Genomic DNA, 20,384 nt, shown 5'->3' with positions numbered 1-20,384 from the left:
ATAAACACTTTTAACAATTACCAAGTTAAATTAACAAATTAAAAACATCTTAGTATACCAAATTTCAGCCCTTTCTGAGTTTTTTTATTCCCCAAACACACTAAGAATGTAGTAGGTCAGTGTATAACTCCGCCCAGCAGGTGGCGCTGCAGCTTGGTTTTTTTTTTTCCACACAGACCAACACACGCCACTAGGCTTATATATATAAGATATATATATATATAGTAAAATAAAATACAAGAAAATAATCAATATGTAACAGTCTTCTTACTCTATATACTTGGTAATTCTAAATGGGGGGATGGCATTTAGGGATTACACATTTCAGTTTCAGTTGTAATAAACTTTCTTCATCACTGAAACATTGAAACAATTATTTCTTTTAGAAGCTTTATTACATTCCAAATTCCCAAATGCCAACTCAGCATCGATATATATATGTATATATATATATATATATATATATATATATATATATTGCACATTATCGAAAAAACAAATATATACATATAAATATAAAAACAATAATATATTTGTTTTATAATGAACCGTATACATACATCCACGTGATTGAATAAACATCAATAAACCTGGTAAAGAACTGTGCAATATTGTAGGTTTTCAGATCAAATTCCAATTAAAGAACAAACAAACAGAAGAAGAGCAAGCATCTCTGGTGCAATATTATTTAACAGCGAGAGGGGATTTAATGCTCCCACGAGAAACTTACACACAATATTGAAATACTTACAAGCATTCCTAATAGAGATGTGGGGATGAACTCTTGCCCACCACCACTTATCATTTTATAGCATGCTCAAAGTAAAAAATGTATATACTTAAGTATCTGGATTGTCATCAAGTGCATATGCTTAGGATTCCAAATAAGCTTTAGTAAATCTTCAATTTTATGACATTTAGGAAGATCTCACGAGTAAGTCCTCTCGATCCACAAAGAATATATGGTAATTTTTACTTAACATAATACTAATACAATTTATATAACGCCTGATACATTTCGAAGCAAAACAATGCTTTGTGAAAGGTTAGAAAACGCTGACACTCCGTACAGCGTTTATACCTGTTGACTAATTAGATGGACGCCTCTCAGACAGGAGCATAGGTATTATTGTTTCAAAACAATTATGTAAATGTAAATTGTATAAAAAAAAAAGTTTCCCTTTCATAACATTGCATAATTAAGATTATCAAATATATCGCAATGTAAAACCATATATTTTAAACTATTATTCAGGAACGTGAGAACATGATTAAAATAAATTAGTCAGTCATTTAAAGCAGTGTTTAAATACACTATGGAGGGTATAACTCATTTGTATATTCCTTCTATATTGAATAAAACATGTTCTCCAACATTAAGTGGTAGGCTCCACATATTGCATCCCAGATGTGCACTATGATGAATGCTTAATAAATAAAGCATTAGATCAAATACCTCTTGGGTGATATTGGATTTAAAGCATTTTGTTTTAATGAAATATAACCATGTTAAGCAACTTAGGGTTCCACAAATTCCATAAAACAGATGCCAAAGTGAACACATCCCTCTTTTTCTTTTTTGCTTTCTTACAATTTACTTAGTTGGAACTGATAAATTGTTTTGCATCCTCTTAAAAGTGACCATAGACCAAGATGACATATGGGGGTATATTTACTAAACTGCGGGTTTGAAAAAGTGGAGATGTTGCCTATCTATAACCATTCCAGCCTCCCCCCCCCCCCCCTCCCCTCCAACCCCCTATCCTTTTTTTCCTGGGTAGTGTGCCCACTTTGGTTTTTCCTCCACTGTTTACAAATCAACCTATTGAGTGTAATGATGTGGGGGGTGTTATGGCATCAATCTAGAATTACTGTATCTATATCCTGCCTGTGAGTCAGTGATCTCTGAGCTCCTGAGTTTTAATGTGATTTGTGATATTGATCTTGATAATGGTGATTATAATCTATATTGAGAATGGAAACAAGCAGATGTGTGAAGTTATCTTATTTGATTTGTTCAAGAGTCTCCACCTCTTAACATAGAAGCAGAATTTGACGGCAGATTACAACCGCTTGGCCCATCTAGTCTGCCTATTGTTTTATTAACCTATGGTAACCTCAAACCCTATTTGATCCTTAGTTCTTTGTAAGGATATCCTTATGTCTATCACAAGCATATTTAAACTGCTTCACTGTATTAGCCTCTACCACCTCTGATGGGAGGCTATTCCACATATCCACTACCCTTTCTGTGAAGTAGTTCTTCCTCAAATTTTATCTAAACTCACTTCCCTCCAGTGTCAATGCGTGTCCTCGTGTTCTAATACTGTTGAAGATTGTTCACTTCCTGCACCTTGTTCAAATACTTGACATATTTGAAAGTCTCTATCATGTCCCCCCTTTCCCTTCTTTGCACCAAACTGTACATATTAAAATATTTTAGTCTTTTCGGGTTAGTTTTGTGCTGTAGGCCATTCACCATTTTAGTTGCCCTTCTTTGTATAGTCTCTAATGTACGTATATCCTTCTGGAGATATGGCCTCCAGAACTGAACACAGTATTCTAGATGAGGCCGTACCAATGACCTATACAGTGGCTTAAAGTCACAATTTGCCTGTTCCCTTAGTTTGGCCTTTAGAGACATTTTTATAAAAAATACAACCATTACCAGAAAAGAGACCTTCTTTTTTGGCATCCAATACTAAGCAATACATTGGAGTATTTCCCATTACCACATACTGCACTCTCACTGGGTAAATTAAAATGTTTTTTACTTTTTGTGTACGTATCCTAATCTGATTTTCTTTTTAAATCCTGAATCCCTTTCCCATTTTCCATTTTTTTCTCAATAATTATATATTTAATCTATTTACCGTAAGAATGCTAACTTTTTTAATTATCCAAATCTAGAAGTTCTAATCTGTTTTTTTTTATTATTCTCAAATTTAGCTCTAATGACCTACACCCACTTTTTGACTAATCCTCCCATTCACTGTTAGAAATTACACTAATTTTCACAATCATCACAACATAATAACTTCAGTCTCTTGGGGCACTTTTAAGTAGTTTTTCCCAACAAAGTTATGTCTCACTAATATATAACCTCATTCAGCAGATTTGTTTGCAAATCCCTCTAAAACTGTAATCTCAAATAAATCTTTACAGGCACAGCCAAAAGTGTGGTGAATTACACAAATATTGTATTTCACAAAGTCTGCTGCCTCAGTTTTTATTATGGCAATTTGCATATCCTCCAGAATGTCATGAAGAGTGATCCGATGAATTGCAATTAATTTCAAAGTACCTCTTTGCCATGGCAATGAACTTTATCCCAAAAACAACATTTACACTGCATTTCAGCCCTGCCACAAAAGGACCAGTTGACATCAGAACAGTGATTCTCTCGTTAACACAGGAGAGAGTGTTGACGAGGACAAGGCTGGAGATCACTATTTCATGCTGATTGAGTTAGAATAACATACTGGAAGCTTTAAAAGGAAGGTGGTACTTGAAATCATTGTTCTTTCTCTGTTACCAATGGTTATCTGCAAGGAAACAAGTGCAGTTATCATTGCTTTACCCAAAAAAGGGCTTCACAGGCAAGGATATTGCTGCTAGTAAGATTGCACCTAAATCAAACATTTATTGGATCATCAAGCTCAACGAGAGAGGTTCAATAGTTGTGAAGAAGGCTTCAGGGCACCCAAGAATGTCCAGCAAGCACCAAGACTGTCTCCTAAAGTTGATTCAGCTGCAGGATCGGGGCACCAACAGTGAAGAGCTTGCTCAGGGATGGCAGCAGGCAGGTGTGAGTGCATCTGCACGCACATTGAGGTGAAGACTTTTGGAGGTTGACCTGGTGTTAAGAAGGCCAGCAAAGAAGCCACTTCTCTCTCTAGAAAAAACATCAGGGACTGATATTCTGAAAACGGAACAGGGATAGGACTGTTGAGGACTGGGGTGAAGTCATTTTCTCCAATGAATCCCCTTTCAGTTTGTTTGGGGCATCTGGAAAAATGCTTGTCCGGAGAAGGAAAGGTGAGGGCTACCATCAATCGTTTGTCATCCCAACAGTAAAGCATCCTAAGACCATCCATGTGTGGGGTTGCTTCTCAGCCAAGTTATTTTGTCTAAAAACACAGCCATGAATAAAGAACATCCTCCAAGAGCAACTTCTCCCAACCATCCAAGAACAGTTTGGTGATGAACAATGCCTTTCCAGGATAATGGAACACCTTGCTATAAGGCATAAGTGATAACTAAGTGGCTCGGGGATGAAAACATCAAAATTTTGGGTCCATGACTAAGAAACTCCCCAGACCTTAATTTCATTAAAACTTGGTCAATCCTGAAGAGGTGGGTGGATAAACAAAAACCCACAAATTCTGACAAACTTCAAGTATTGATTAGGCAAGAATGGGCGGCCATCAGTCTGTATGTGACCCAGAAGTTGATTGACAGCATGCCAGGGCAAATTGCAGAGGTCTTCAAAAAGAAGGGTCAACACTGCAAACATTGATTCTTTCCATAAACTTAATGTAATTGTCAATAAAAGCCTTTGACACTTATGAAATATTTGAAATTTTACTTCAGTATACCATAGCAACATCTGACAAAAAGGTCTAAAAACACTGAAGCAGCAAATTTTGTGTAAACCAATACTTGTGTCATTCTCAAAACTTTTGGCCATGACTGTAGATTAAACAGCACAAAGTACCCATTTTTATAACCCATCAATAAATTCTTTGTGCTACAACCCAATAATCTGTTAAAGGATGCATGGTTAAGGCAAATGCTATGCAAAGATGAACTAATAAAATTGATCTGCCATCCTCCCATTACAAAACAGATAAATAATAAACTTCCATTGGAATTGGGGATGTGATAACAAAGACTGAGGGAAAGCTGCCACTGAAAAAGAAAATTCCATAATTGTAAGCACTGGAACATTTTAATAGCATGTTATAAAGGGAGATTTATACCATTAAGGGATGTCTTTATCAAACCTTAAATCATGCATAAATGGCTGTTTCTGCATCATTTAGACATATTTTAGTATCAGATCTATTTAGGAAAAGGACGCAAGAGAGTTACTGTATTCAGGTTTCGTACATAATGGCATTAATTACATATCTTTTGCTAGGGTTTTTAATGCTAGACAAACACACATAAGCAGGCATGACACTAGATATAACATTGTTAATAGTGTCACCATACCGATTTTTGCTGTTAGTACATACTTGCCAACATTTTTTTTTTTTTTCCGGGAGATGCCGGCTGGGACATGGGCGTGCAGGGGGCGGGGCTGCGAAATCGCGTCATTTTGGCCCCGCCCCCGTGACGGAATGACGCAAATCGCGTCATTTTACAGTGGGGGCGGGGCTAAACGCCGCGATTCCGGGTGAATCGCGGCGTTTAAACTAAATTTTTCCCCCTTCCTATCAGGGAGATTGCCACACTCGTCCGGGAGACTCTCGCAAAATGCGGGAGTCTCCCGGACAATCCGGGAGAGTTGGCAAGTATGTGTTAGTAGTGTTTGCTGGCATTGCACTATAGTAATGCTTGCTTTTCTTTTGTTCTCTGCACATGTGTTTACTCTCGATAAATGCATTGCGGAAGCTCGCAGTGAACTCTAAATGCTAGTCAAAAAATAATACAAGTTTGTCAAATGCATTAGTGTTTAACATTTATTTTCCCTCATTTTTTCACTAGAGTGAAAAAACACTTGCACACCAGTGGGAACCAATCTGATCAGTGTTAATTTTATTTTTCGTTATGATGAACTATTCAATGATATTGTGCCATTGTGAGGGTGAAAGTAAGTAAGTAGTTATAAACATGAACTGTGTTTAGTTATAGCTGCGTAACTACAGATCATCATTATCATTTGTTTATATAGTGCCATTAATTCCGCAGCGCTGTACAGAGAACTCACTCACATCAGTCCCTGCCCCATTGGGGCTTACAGTCTAAATTCCCTAACACACACACACACACACACACACACTAGTGTCAATTTTGTTAGCAGCCAATTAACCTACCAGTATGTTTTTAGAGTGTGGGAGGAAACCGGAGCAACTGGAGGAAACCCACGCAAACACGGGAGAACATACAAACTCCACACAGATAAGGCCATGATCGGGAATTGAACTCATGACCCCAGCGCTGTAAGGCAGAAGTGCTAACCACTGACCCACCATGCTGTACAGAGTGGAGATTTTCTATTTTCTATCTGTTTCCTTTGGTGTCTGCATGTCAGACATCTCTTAGGTGACTCTTTATAAAAACCCGGCAATAGGATAGATTTTCGGTCGCTGCTTATCGCAGTGAAAATCTTCTCCTGACGCATTTTAACAAGAAATGTTCACTAGGGCAGTTGAGTGATACTCAGCCCCCTGACGATACTGGTTGTCAGCGGTAAGGTCACTTCATCAGGCCAGTGAACCGGATTTGGACTTTCCATTCCACGTCTGTAAAAACTAAAAATAGCTAAAAATATATATATTTTATTAAAACAAATAAAAACATTGGGGAAACAAATCATATATTTAAAATAAGAAAAATGCTTTATTTCAATAGTAAAACATATTTCCTTGTGCACGGCATCTGCTACCGTTATCTTGTACCGCCATGGTAAATGGATTGCACCAGATGACCGTGCAATAGTGTCTAGCAGTGAGCGCTTTGTAAATATGGAGAAGCTCTATCTCCGGAAGCATAAGTGTGCTGGGAACTTAGAGCAATAGAGACTGCTCTTAGACAGTAGTCAGTCGTATTCCAGGTCTTGATGCAGAAAAACATAAGCTGGTTACACATTACAGAAAATTATTGCAGATGCGATTTCTGTAACGAGTTTTACAAACGACTGAATGTCCCGATGGGCGTACAGATTCATGTGTACACACCTACACTATTCACCTTCAGATCTGTGATCTTCATCTGTCATAATCATCTGCTGAACAGACGGTGACTCTGCACACTCCATAGAGATCTATGGACACTGCCGGTCCGGAGTGCACGCACACTTTCACATTTGCCCGACATAGTTCCATCGTTTATCGTGAGTCTTAATAAGTTTATAAAACCAATTCAAATGATATGATGTGCTTTGGAATGATCAGACATGATCGTGGGAGCTTACACTTTAATGCAATAACTTATCAAGCGGTCGTTTATCATGTGATCGGCACGACAATTGGATAAACGACCCATAGAGTGTAGCCAGCATTAGGTATAGACTGGTCCAAACCTTCATTGTATTAGTTTGTAGTTACTGTCCTTGGGCCTGATTCATTAAGGAAAGTTAAGTAAAAAAAAATGAGTAAGTAGTCTCTTGGACAAAACCATGTTACAGTGCAAGGGGTGCAAATGACTGTTCTGTTTTGCACATAAGTTAAATACTGTCTGTTTTTTCCTGTAGCACACAAATACTTGATAGCTTATTTGTACACTGAAATTTAAAGTTGATATTTGTGTGCTACATGAAAAACAGATAGTATTTAACTTATGTGCAAAATAGAAAACTAGTTTGCACCCCTTGCATTGTAACATGGCTTTGTCCAGGAGACTACTTACTTAATTATTTTACTTAACTTTCCTTAATGAATCAGGCCCCTTGTGAGTATAGTTTTGTATTAGGAAATCTTTGGAAAGATTAAAGAAATCCCACCAGCCTACATCTGAATGAAGCATCTCACAGACCAGAATTGATACAAATGGTACCATCAACAAATAAGGTGCATCCGGCCAGAACCCGTCTGTACTCATCCATCACATTCCACTGTAACCTTCACCTCGATTGTCTTTTAAACTCATATCCTCTCTGCAATCAATCTAATATGCTGCTATCACAATGATTTACCTTGTTAATTAATCATCATCTGCTGCTGCGCCCTTTAACAAATGTGCATATCTTAAAGGCTGACACTAACAATGATAGCAGGTGACTAGTATGTGGCTTATCTAAGAGCATGGTGCAATATGCACAATACGATCGCAAGCCATAGTAATCAAGTTCTGTCATTTCTCTAGTAGTTTAAGAAATGCCAGCAAACATCTTACGAGTCTATATCATACTTACCAACTTTTTTAAATTGGTGTCCGGGAGACTCTCTGTAGCAGGTGGGCGTGCGGAGGGCGGGGCGCCGAAAGCGAGTCATTTTGGCGACGTATTGATGCAAATCGCGTCATTTGACAGCGGGGGCGGGGCTAAATGCCGCGATTCACCGGGAATCGGGACGTTTGGGATCTAATTCTGCCCACTTCACTAGGAAGTGGGGCACTTCCTAGTGAAGTGGGCAGAATTCGGGAGATTGCCACACTCGCCCGGGAGACTCTCGCAAAATGCGGGAGTCTCCCGGACATTCCGGGAGAGTTGGCAAGTATGGTCTATATGGGTAACAGCATAGTTCTGTCCATTGCACCAGGTTATTTAAGAAACATAAAAGTATTTGACCAGTATATATTTCTCCCATCAGTTCTAATACTCCTTTAATGCTTACTAGTGCTCTACATGGGTTTGTAGACTGTCAGCTTTTCCTTCACTCTGATACCTTCTTAATTAACTCCACACCAACACGAACCCTATCTATGTCCATTCACGTGATCTGCATTCTGTCTTGTGTTACAGCTGACAAACTATCTAGTCTGGATGTGCAATCTTAGTTGATCAGTAGGAAGTGTCAGATTTCTGGCTAACCTGTTTGTGTCACTAGCTGGTGAGCTAGGAAGCCCAGAGAGAATCCCTCTTCCATTTCTTCCTCAAGCTCTTCCTACTCTTTACTGTCCTGATCCATCGCCCTATATTATGCAAACTCTGTGTTCTCACAACTTATATCTCCATTCACTGAACAGATCACTATAATATTTTATATCATAAAGAAACTAAGGGCCTGATTCATTAAGGATCTTAATTTAAGAAACTTCTTCTTTCAGTCTCCTGGACAAAACCATGGTACAATGCAAGGGGTGCAAATTAGTATTCTGTTTTGCACATAAGTTAAATACTGACTGTTTTTTCATGTAGCACACAAATACTTGATAGCTTATTTGTACACTGAAATTTAAAGTTGACATTTGTGTGCTACATGAAAAAACAGTCAGTATTTAACTTATGTGCAAAACAGAAAATTAATTTGAACCCCTTGCATTGTAACATGGTTTTGTCCAGGAGACTGAAATAAGAAGTTTCTTAAGTTAAGATCCTTAATGAATCAGACCCTAAATGTGTGAATCATGAATCTGTCTGAAAAAAGTTCATAAAGCCAACCTGTTAATAGTATTATATGCAAAGCCAGAGGCTAGCTAGGCCTGCTGGGACTTAAAGGGACTGTAACCCTATATTATTTTAGTTTCCCTGACTATTTGTTTAATATGTTAGGTATACAAATATTCTTCTTAGCAGGTATCTAAACTTAAGTGTATTATTAATGAATTAAATTGTAAATTGAATAGGCTTTAACAATGTTATAAACAAATGGTTTTCACCCCAAAGTGGGACTCTTGGGGAGGATCTGAGCGGGGCTTGATTGGACCCGATTTAAAATGTATCACTGCTGGAAGATATTCCAAACTGCCATTGTGCTTTAGTGAGAGCACCGGGCGATCTTTTGTTTTCACATACACAGTGGTCCTGGCAGCACTTTCTCAAATGATTGTATTGACTTGTACACATTTCATTCATTTAGAGGAGCTGACTTTGGTTTCACCGATTTCTAATTTGTTTTGGGAGTCCTTCCCTCACAGGCGCTGCATGCTTTGGAAATGGAGACTCAGGAAGCTTTTAACTGGGACATTTGAGTACACTTGTTGCACAGGCCAGGGACCCACCTAGAACAGATACCTTGATGAAAGCAGCTGAGCTTACCCTAATATATCAATATTGTCCTGATATAAGTTGGAATAGCTGACTTAATTTTGCTTACACAGATACATTCCAACTCTTTTGTGTTATTCGGGACAGTCCCAATATTAAGGGTCTGTTAGGGGCAGCATGGTGGCTCAGTGGTTAGCACTTCTGCCTCAAAGTACTGGGGTCATAAGTTCAATTTCCAACCATGGCCTTATCTGTGTGGGGTTTGCATGTTCTCCCCGTGTTTGCGTGGGTTTCCTCCGGGTGCTCCGGTTTCCTCCCACACTCCAAAAACATACTAGTAGGTTAATTGGCTGCTATCAAAGTGATCCTAGTCTGTGAGTGTGTGTGTTATGGGATTTAGGAAGTGTTTCCCAATCAGGTGCAGAGAACGGTTGCATTGGCAATGCAGGGGTGCTTTTAGGGTGGGGCAGAGGGAGGATGGGGGAAGCCTCGAGCTTCCAAAGCCATAAATCATTTTTGAAGGTGTTCCAGGTATGTCAATTAAACAAAAAAATCCAAATGTTGTCCGGTATACCTATATACTGTAGACGATATCATTTTATATTTCTGAATCAATTTTCCATACAAACGGAAAAACTAGTAGTCAAGTAAAAAGAAAATATTAATGATATGTTTATTTTTAGTTAAGCGTGGCCATTTAGAAGTCAACTTTTCTTTGGATTGTTTCTATGAGAACTGGAGGTGTTTTGTATTGCAGAAAAAAATGTGCTTTATTGACCTTGCACCTTCACATGTTTGTGCTGAAAAAAACAGCATGATGCACAGCTGAAAATAGCTAAAAATAACTTTGCTATATCAGTCTTTAAGCACATATAGCTGAAGAAAAAGTGCTTTGACTTTCATCTGTAAAATAACAAGTACTAATCAATATGTATCCAACAATCTCTGTTTTTTGTCAATAAAAAACAATATATATAAATTAGGAGTAATACAATAGTCATTAGCGAACGCCAAATATGTCAATCACTATTGTCTGGATTACATTTCCCTCATGCTACAGAAGAACACTGCCTGGGCACTGTAGGCATTATGAGAAAACATATAGAGCGGCTATTAAAAATATTTCTTTGGCATTGTACGGCTTTTATTTTCTTATATCATTATTTTACTGTGGAGTTCTTCCCACTGAAGAACAAAACATACTCTGTCATGTCAAAAAAGAACTCTAAAGATTAATATTTAACTTAATTACTAATAATGAAACAGACAATAATAGGTTATATAAATATTCCCCTGTCTTGTTTTAGTGACTACAAGAAGCACCTGATTATCGTTATCATCATCATCATTATTTATTTATCACCAGGTTATTCTGTAGCACTTTACAATATATGAATAAACACAATAATAAAACAATACTGGGCAATAAAGCACACTTGCCAACTCTTCAAAATGTCCGGGAGACTCCTGAAATCCGGGCAGGTCTCCCAGGAGTGCAGGCAGTCCTCCCGCTTCCTGCCCACTTCCTAGTGAAGTGGGCGGGATGGGAGCCTCAATGGTGAGATTTGAGCTAAATTGCGCCGTTTTTCCCCCGCCCGTGACAAAATGATGATTTTGTCACAGGGACAATTTTGTCACAGGGGCCAAAATAACGAGATTGGCCGCAGCCCTGCCCTCCCACCACGCCCCATATCCGGCAAAGTTGGCAAGTAATACAGACAGAGAGGCAAGCATCATTATCAACTAATAAACAAACTGGGTAACACAGACAAAGAGGTGAGAAGGCCCTGCTCGCAAACGTACAACCTATGGGACAATGGGTGTTTGATACATGAGGTTAAGTCTACATTTTGCATTTCGGCCCAGCCAGGCTGCAAAGGTAAAAGTGACTCATAAGCTAAATGATCCTGTCACACAACAATGTTGGTCAGGGGATAGTTGTCTTGAGTGAAATTGTGTAACGGATGGTAATAGGGTAATGTAGTGAGGTTAAGAGGGTGGTTGAGGAATATTATAATCTTGTCTGGAGAGGTGGGTTTTCAGAGAACGCTTGAAAGCTTGTAGACCAGAGGAGAGTCTTATTGTGCGAGGGAGAGAATTCCATAGAGTGGGTGCAGGCCCTGCTCGCAAGATTACAATCTATTGGACAGCAGCGTTATTGGGATGATAGGCAAATGAAATGCGAACAAAATCTCAGTAGTTTGGAAACAGAAGTTTTGACTTAAGAGGGGTTGCTGAAAATGTTGTAGATCCCTCTTAACGCCTAAAGATGATTAAATGCAGTGTATAGTTGATAATGGCAGCTTCAGGAAAAGTGGGACGAACTTAAATGTATTGAGCAATGTTTACAGTTTCATTAATAAGCTTTGCTGCCTTGCAGTACTGGGGACATGGACGTGATATCATCCATGTCCGCATGTGTTTCATCTGGTTTCCTCTCATAGTATAAAACCATATTGCTAGGTTAATTGGCTTCTAACTAAATTCACCACAGTGTGTTTGTGCAGTAGGTAATATAGACTGCTATTTAGTGCTATTTAATTAAAGATAATAATAATCTCCCTCAACTGACGTCAAGCGATAGTTTAGTTCTAGTAGCTATTGCTGGTTACAAAGATACCCATGACTGGGATGTAGTTCCTGGGATTACCCTATTTAGAAACCAGCAATCAGTTAAGATACAGCAAGGAGGAAATCCTAAATTTACTTCTCATAAATGGAGACGTTTGGAAATTCCATGACAAACTGTCAGACAGATGTATTCATTCTGAAATCAATTGAAATATTCAATTGTACAGAGGTGGACTCAATCAATTAATCCTGAAACTTCTGAAGACAAGTGATTGCACCAAGATTTCTGTGTAGTTTTCTACTTATATAATAAAATATTTTCCATTTTTTATTTGTAAATAGTTCAGAAAATGCTTTACTGTTGTTTTTGTTATTTTGACATAGCATTTTGTGCGGATGTGGTGGTAAGACTTCCCAAATACATCTATTTTGAATCAATGAGATAAGACAATAAAACTGATTAGTTAAAAAAAAAAAATACTGAGTGCTATATGCGTTGCTACTCGTTTTATTTGAGCTAAAAAAAAAAAAACTTTTTAGAGGTGTTCTACTTTCTTCAGGTCATCGATACTGAATACAAACTCTTTAAATATGCCAAACTCTGTCACTCAAGATGCGCATCCATGTTCAAAGCAAAGTATTGACAAGTTTGGCATGTTTGAAGGATTTGTAGCTAGTACTGCTGCCTAAGATAGAGAGAACATCTCTCAAAAGTTGACTTGAAAAGTGTAGCACTTCAAAATATAAAAAAGTATCGCAAAATACTACAGTACTCAACTTTGTTTTGCATGACTGCATTTCATAAGCTAATGTAACTATTCTATGAATGAGGTTAAATTAAAATTACTTTTAAAAAGACAAAAAATGGAAATAAAAAACTTCTTAAAAAGGAACGTTTTTTACAAAGAAGCAAACTGCAAATATAACTAAAAAAAACCAGCCCAGACTTGGGGGTATATTTGCTAAACTGCGGGTTTGAAAAAGTGGAGATGTTGCCTATAGCAACCAATCAGATTCTAGCTGTCATTTTGTAGAATGTACTAAATAAATGATAACTAGAATAAGTAGAAATAGTAAAACAGCTTGATTTACATTAACAAAGACTAGCCTTTAACTAGGCATTATCTTATATATGCACATAGTTTAAATCAACTACTGTATATAAATTATCAAGATTAATCAAATAAGACACAGAGGTAGAACGTTGTGCTGGACTTTTCCTGAATTGTTGGGTTCTGTATGGGATTGTACAGTAACCAAAACTTGTACAATCTGATCCGGAAATCATCACAAGACACGAAACTTACATGTACCTACTCACAGAGCTTCAGTAATGTATCCTTATAGGTGAAAAAGTTACCACCTCAGTACTAACCAAGTTTCACTTTCCAAACGCAGGACCGCCTGTATTTACATGATCACTGCTTATGTAAACCTGGGGATGTACACAGTGAACATTGTTTAATTTATTTCACAGATTAAACATTTCCTGGCGCATTTTGAAAGTTTTCCAGTCATTCCACACAGAAAAGTGGTTAAATATGTTATTGGAGCAATGCCCCAGTACAGGGTTTCCCAAACCCAGTCCTCAGGGCTCCCTAACAGTGCAGGGTTTCCGTATCACATGTGACATAATTAGGACCACCTGTGGATCTGTTACATTGTATCAGTCAGTAATGAATACACCTTTGCTCCAGCAAGGAGATATGGAAAACCTGCACTGTTGGGGAGCCCTAAGGACTGGGTTTGGGAAACCCTGCCCCAGTATATAAAGCTGCTGGAATAGCTACATTGAAGCTGGAAAGAATATACATTTTGCTTAAGCCATCAACCACAGTAGCTAATTAACAATAAAGTATCATACAAGCAAGTTACAGTTTCTCTGTCAAATAACTCTTTGTGAATAAAGAATATGCTATTTTTCAAGATAACGCATTAGGTAGTAATTAACATGATACCTTATTTAAGGTTTCAGCTGAAGAATAATGGTCCATGACCATTTTAAGACTGTATTGTCCATGGACAAAGACCCCAATACTCAATACAATACTCTAGTAAAAACATTTAAATTGATAAGAGCATGGACCCAGTTGCTTCCAATGACCACATACCCACTAGAATTTGCAGCTTGGATTTTCCAATGCTACCTGCTCCGCTTATTAGCATTCACCCATTGAAGTCCATGACGTCTCCTCCCTTTGACCTCCTGACCTCAAGTGCTCATTAACTACTAGCTACGCTGGCGTCTGACACACAGTGTCATTGCTTGTGACAACGCACGTCCTGTAAATGCCGGTGAGTAAGTGCCCTAATTGATAATGTTGTTTGCAATGTTACTCTTTAAGAACGGAATTCACTATGGGATGGAGGAATGACACTTAAAATATAGTAATAATTCATAAAAACAAATAGTGATATATGAGGTGGCTGCTGATAATAGAAGCTGTTTTTGTTTTGCAAAATCTCCTTAATGAGTTCTACTGATTTCCTGCTTCTGAATGGAAATAAATTGCAGAGAATGCGTAAAGGCCAGTGGAGTCTAATCACAGAACGACATAATCATATCTTCAGCTGGGTAGTGAAAGGGTTACACCATTACAATTGCAGATCTCTAAAGTAACAGCTAACTTGATTATTAAGTTGTTTTGCACAGAAATGTATGGGAATATTATTCTCTAATATATTATAATATAATATAACATCAATACTTATTATATATGCTCTCATGAGCTCAGGGTAACATCCTGTCTACACAAAATGATTTCCTTCCATAATTAATATTCTTAAATAATAAAAAGGACAATAAAGAATGAAACTGAAATTCCCTCTGTTCAGAAGAGGGGATCCAATTATAATATCATAAAAATGATATCAATATGTAATAATAAGAATACAATAGGTTTAATAAACATGTTATTATTACAATGATTAGTACATGTTGTGTCAACCGATCTCAATACACAAAGCAAATACTATTATTTACTTCTGGCTTTGATTTTATAGTATGAATATGGATGTTTCTAATGGACTGCATTAAATGTCTATTATGCTACAAATGTATTATTATGAAATGAATGTATCAACTAGAGTGATGAAAACATAATAGCAAAAAAATCTACGTATGGAAAAACATCACGTCAGGTTAAATACACAATGAATTAGAAACATATTATTGAAAACATGTTTACCCTCATTCAGAAAAATGTAGAGATGCCTTTGTGCTCAGAAATATATTCTCTGTGTTTCATTTTCTTACAAAGGGGACAAATATCATTCGACAAACTGCCAGTAAACTATTTATGTTCATACTGCAACAATAACAAACTTCAAACTGTTTATCAAATTCTAAAGGAAATAATATCTCCTGGCATGTGGCTGAGAGAGGTCTGGCATTTCTTATTAACTTTTCAGTGTTTTTCAAAACTTTAGTTAATAAGCTCACAAAATGATATTTGAAAAGTGATGTTATAAACTGAAAAAAGCAATTACTTTCTCCTTATTAAGAAAATTGAAAATCCTATGACCTAACTGATTTCTGTTCTAATCTAACCAGAAAATAACAAATAAAAATAATTTCCTAGACAATGTGTACAAACGTGCAATTTAATATGTTAAATGCATGATAAATAGGATTTCAGATAAGGCTTGGTTAAGAAGAAGATGGAAAGATAATTAAACTCATAAATATTGATTTCTGAGCTGAAATGTACCAAGGGAAGTACTTACAAGACTCCAAAAAGTGGCTACAAAGACCTAAATATATTGAATAGGAGAGTCCTTAATTGCAGTGCAATAAAGTACTCTTATGTGTGTGTCATTTCTACAGATGTGAATATATATTGGACTGGATACAATTGTAAATGAAAAAAAAGTTTAGCACAACATTTTATATTAAGTGATATTATTATTATTACTCTTTTTAATGTGCCAACATTTTTTGCAACCCCGTACACATAGGGGTCCTCCATCATTTTGTTCTGTTCATATAATCCTAGTATATGTGCAGAATATTGCATTGGCTAAAACAATGCTTCATGGATAACTGTGCAATATTAAGTTATAAAAGAACAAGTTCAACATATTATTGACTCTATGATAACTGTATGAAATAAGTACATTTTAATTGCAGCTATATCACTTAATAAGCCTAGGTGGCTTTTACTATGGGAAGATGAGTAATTAAAACACTAACCATCATGAAGCTTTTAGCAATTTGCAAACTGTAGCCCAATTCAGAACATTTGTGGGTGTTCTGTTTTTTTTAAGAAAAACAGAAAAAAAAACCCACTGTAGATTTTGTTGGTCTTTTCCCGCCAAGGGGGAGAACATTCTGTGTTTACAAACCTCCATACAAATACACTGTGCATTTTCCTGCCAGCTCCATTCTGTAGCAGCATCTACTATAATTTAGCCAAAGCCCTGTCACATAATGGGCACGAAACAATAACATCACTGTAGTTATCTCAACAGATATGCATATTTCAGTAGCCTGATCTGAATAAGAAAAGCCAGCAGAGTTTAAAAAGCCAGTCATACCCTGGAATATCAAATAGGGCAATTGATCCCTTCTCGTAGAACTGTACAATATATTTCCACATCATCACTTAGTATTATCCTGGTAAAACACCACCACTCCTCTGGGCTGTGTTTATATTTTTCAGCTGACAGAGTGTTTTCTGCACTCTGCAAATTCACTTCAAGCTCAATGCATCTCCATGAAATATCAACATAGCTTTATAAACTAAGTATTTACAAAAAAAACAAAAAAAAACACAAAGAAGAACTGAATTCATGCAGCAAATGTGGTCATGTAATATCACTGTGGTACATTAGGTTCAACTAGCCATAAAACCCTGTTTGGTGTATATAGACGTTTTAAGATGATGTATTGTGCACAGAACCTCCCCCTTGCACTGTCATATACTAGCACCCGACAACTAAACAGCTCCCTCACAGATACAGTACTGTAACATTGCAGTTGCTATACATTTCTTTAGCTTTGTCCCATGCATGTAGAATGCTGTCCATCTGCATCATCACACTGAATGCACAGAGACAAGAGGTGTAGAAACTTACTGGTAAGCAGAAGGTATGTTACAAAGTGTCCCAGCCTGTTCAGTTCAGCAATGTACATTGGCTGCTGGCTCGAGCACTTTTGCATTGGAGGTATTGTATCAGCAAGTGCATCCTGGCTCTACAGAGCACATCTAGACATGCTCAGTTTTCTGACCTTCTCAGTCTGGGAACTACCAAGACCAATGCAGCAAGCAGGGGTAATCTGGATTCTACCATAGAATGCATCTAAAAATAGCACCTGCAAAAGGAACAGCTGGGGCTTAAAGACACAGTAACCTGTCTGCTTCTCAGAGTTTCCCCGCTGTGTGACCTGATTAATTCGTCTGTATTGTCTGATTAACTCGTTTGTTGCCTGAAGGGTCAGTGCTGCATTGTGTCAATAGCACGGCTGCCAATTGTACATCATGATCATTGCTGGATTTTGATGCATCACCTACAACAGTTACAACTATTTGAACGGATGCCTGTTTTCTACACTGCAGCAATTAGGAGACTATGAGTGTACCACAGACAATATTTTTGTAGTTTATTTATCCTCAAATGTAATTGTCACCAATATTACAATATAAAATATTTGTTTACTGTCATAGCTTGCTACAGGCAGCTCTGCGTTACAGTCACTTTTGATGGAGCTGAATGCATTGTTTTATTTTATGTATGTTTTCTGTTTTTATAGCACACATGGTCCTACTACTGATAATAACAAAGTGGCAGGTATTTTATATTGTTATTTAGCACAGCATGGACCTCTTTTAGGGGACCATTTTTTAATTCACGGGGCTTTGCTTCGCTAATTATCATCTGACATCGCAATGATAACAAATGATTTTTTGTAATCATTTATTACAAATTCATCCCGGGTCAACACATCCGATAGGAGGCTGTCCCAGTGATGATCTTACTTACCATAGAACTCTGGTCACTATAGCAAATTGGCTTTGCGCATTCATGACTGAAGAACACGCATGCGCAAAGTGACTTTGCTATAGTGACCGGAGGGGAGAGCAGAGATGCTGCGGCGAGGGATCCGAAGATCGTTCTACCGCAATACTCTCCCCGTAAGATTCAATGGAAAACGCCATCTTCAGATGGCGTTAGCCATTGCAATCAAGTTCCTAAAAGCTAATCTTTTCGGAACTTGATAGAATTTCTGAGACCGCAGTCCCTATTGACTATTATGGGGACTGCGGTTTAATGTGGCATTTTGCCTAATGCATGAGATATCTCTTGTGTTAGGCTTTACTTAAATAACAATTTTACTTAAAAATGCCTAGACCATGCAGGAAAAGCAGTTTTCACATGGGTTAGGGCTTCATAAATAGACCCTTTATTGCTTTATATTTTTTTTGAATGGACACATATATAAAGTACAGATAGTGCAACATAATAATTCATAGTCTGGGTGATTTAAATAACAATAATGTATAGGTATCTAAATTCATTAGAGGACAATATTTACAGTTAGTACCCTATGCTTGGACATGGGATAGCTTACAAAAAAAAAGCCAGTTTGAGAGTTTCATCATGCACAGCAATCATATTTATTTATAATTGTAAAAATGGAACAAATTTCACTTAGATGTAGTAGATGGTGGATTGTAGAGTCCTGAAAACTGCTCTGAGATTGCTTGTTCCCTGCAGTAAAAGCTTTGCTGTGTGTAATAGGAGCATTATAGTGATAGATCACTTACTGTATTTTTTCCTTCCATGATTTTTTTTTTCAATGTTGTCAATCAATACAATCAAAGCATTAGTCTGATTTATTCACATTTCTTATGCATGTCATATAATGCTATTGTCCATTGTAAAATGAACAAAGGTCAGGCCCAGCAGGATAATCTGAAAGAAAGTCAAATCTTAGTACAAAGCGGCTAATTCATGTATTATATGTTTATTATCCTCAGTGACAGTCCAGTCTACCAAAACCTGGTGGAAGTCTGTTATATAGCAGTCATCAGAAATTGTTCAATATTATATACAAAGTACTAGAATAGGAGATGTGTTTTGTATACCAGACACCACAAATAAGGGGTGTAGTATGAGTGATCAGTGCTGTAAACACCGACACTCTTTAATCCTCCACAATTATTCTTATGCTGAACAGAGCGACGAAGAAAAAATTTAAAGCGGCAACGCACGGAACCAGGTAAGTATTAGGTTGACATTACCAGTTAGGAGTAGGGTTAGGGGTAGGGCTAGGGGTTAGGACTTAGAGTTAAGACCCCTACCCCTAACCCTACCCCTAACTGGTAATGTAAAGCTAATACTTACCTGGTTCCATGCATTACCGCTTTAAATTCGGAACTTTGCTAGTCGCAGCTGTAAGTGACGTCATTTACAACAGTCGCAATCTCCTGTCTTCGGATTTACTCTCTGTCTTTTTACTAGTAAGTAGTTATTTTTTCTTCATCGCTCTGTTCATTATAGGAATAATTCTGTAGGATTAAAGAGTGTCGGTGTTTACAGCACCGATCACTCTATTACCACCGCAAATAAGGTCTACATTTTATACTTTTTCACCAAAATGAGGCTTTGTATACAGTCATCAGTATGGGCTATACTTTGAATGATAACCAACAGAGTTTTGTTTTTTCTTTATTGACCACGGTGCACATCCACTTTTATTTCTCATACTGAGGTTAATGGACAGTATATTTTTTGCTCTGTATACTTTTATTGGGGTTAATTAAATTCTGTGCGTTGTACATCGCAGTGCCTCTGGAACGGTCCGTGAAGACGCTCCATGGCTATATACCACCACTCATTTTTCCTCAAACCCCAGTAATTGCACAGCCGGACACCACAGTGAAATCCAATGGACTTCCCTTAGATGTGTTGGGAGAGTCTGTGTCTCCGCTCCGTCAGCGGAGTGTGTCTGCCTGAGGTTCTTTGTATACTTCCTCGACAGGCAATGTAAGAGACA

The 20,384-nt window shown here is 37.5% G+C and overlaps 1 protein-coding gene across 2 annotated transcripts in view; it reads right to left on the bottom strand.

The window, feature by feature from the left end:
• Window positions 1-17,607, bottom strand: part of OXR1 (oxidation resistance 1) — a 376,123-nt gene extending 358,516 nt beyond the window's left edge. For both annotated transcript variants that reach the window (XM_075213955.1, XM_075213956.1), the window contains exon 1: window positions 17,462-17,607. The gene's annotated coding sequence lies outside the window, so the exon portion shown is untranslated. The remainder of the gene's footprint in view (window positions 1-17,461) is intronic.
• Window positions 17,608-20,384: the final 2,777 nt, after the last annotated feature.

The sequence above is a fragment of the Mixophyes fleayi genome, chromosome 5, assembly GCF_038048845.1.
Source record: "Mixophyes fleayi isolate aMixFle1 chromosome 5, aMixFle1.hap1, whole genome shotgun sequence".
Lineage (NCBI taxonomy): Eukaryota > Metazoa > Chordata > Amphibia > Anura > Limnodynastidae > Mixophyes > Mixophyes fleayi.
This window is presented reverse-complemented; position numbering and strand designations above follow the sequence as displayed.